Source organism: Anneissia japonica, unplaced genomic scaffold (genome assembly GCF_011630105.1).
Source record: "Anneissia japonica isolate Jap-2015-1 unplaced genomic scaffold, ASM1163010v1 scaffold11144_len554210_cov170, whole genome shotgun sequence".
In the NCBI taxonomy this organism is placed as follows: domain Eukaryota; kingdom Metazoa; phylum Echinodermata; class Crinoidea; order Comatulida; family Comatulidae; genus Anneissia; species Anneissia japonica.
In genome coordinates this window covers 229,267-230,602 of record NW_022708762.1, presented here as the reverse complement: position 1 = coordinate 230,602, position 1,336 = coordinate 229,267, and the positions used below count along the sequence as shown (strand labels likewise).

The 1,336-nt window shown below is 25.4% G+C and overlaps 1 protein-coding gene across 1 annotated transcript in view; it reads left to right on the top strand.

Annotated features, from left to right (window-relative positions):
- The window catches only part of LOC117106558, a 51,389-nt gene that overhangs the window by 2,965 nt on the left and 47,088 nt on the right, over positions 1–1,336 (top strand). The gene's annotated exons all lie outside the window — the stretch shown is intronic.

Genomic DNA, 1,336 nt, shown 5'->3' with positions numbered 1-1,336 from the left:
TCTTTATATGTTTGCACAATACCACTAGTGCTACATCGTGTGACTTCATAATGCTAGTCAAATTCAATGCAGTTTATTCTTTTAAGATATTGAATCCAGTTGTTTTTTTCTACTTTTAGATGATGCAATGCAAACATTATTTTAGTTTGGTTGTTTGACCTGTTATATATATGTTTAATATGTGTTAAATAAAGATCTTGAGAATGAATACATAATTAGGTTTAAATATATCCATATTGGCATGTTATTAAATTTAGAAAACCGATTTTAATCAATATTTTAAGCTTTTGTAAATTCCTTTCACTTAATTTTGTATTTAGTACCAGGCCTTTTCTCCCTTAGCATACTGTTTATACATTTGTTGATAATTATGAACGGTCCATACAGTGCAGGGTTATCCACCTTATGTTTTGGAATTTTTTTTTTCTTTCACATCTATTAAATTCGTGTAAAGTTAAATCTAATACTGTACTGTAATAGTATATAAAAATATATAAAACTTTTTCTTTCATCTACCCTTATCAATATCGCTTACAGTACCTTGATGTTATTTAATTTATTTATAATATTTTGTATAGGCCTGCAATTTACTGTAAATACAACTATTATATACTGTAAAATAATTTTTATAAATCTTTATATGTTTGCACAATACCACTAGTGCTACATTGTGTGACTTCATAATGCTAGTAAAATTCAATGCAGTTTATTCTTTTAAGATATTGAATCCAGTTGTTTTTTTCTACTTTTAGATGATGCAATGCAAACATTATTTTAGTTTGGTTGTTTGACCTGTTATGTTTAATATGTGTTAAATAAAGATCTTGAGAATGAATACATTTTGTTGAGATTTCTGTACAGTGGGTTCAAACATTTCATGTTTCCTGCCATGAACTACCAAAACACATTTGTACATTACAATAATCTTGTAGGCCTATGATTTTTTATTTTTACACTTTTTTTTGATTCGTGAAAACAATTTTTTAGTGATTGAACGATATAAAAAAAACTATATCAGCATTATTTTCTAGAGAATTGCTGTAAATTTCTATGAAAATTAATTTTATCAGCGTTATTTTCTATTTTCTATAGAAATGCTGGTTTTTTTTTTCCTATAGAAAATATAATATATCAGCATTATTTCTGTAGAAATTCTGTACATTTCTATAGAGAATAATACAGTTTTCCATAGAAAATATATTATATCTTGCAATAATTTCTATAGAAATGCTGTTATTTTCCATAGAGATTTATATAGTTTTCTATAGAAAAAAATTATATCTGCAATAATTTCTATAGAAATGCTGTTCTTTTCTATAGAAGTATTGTGAATTTC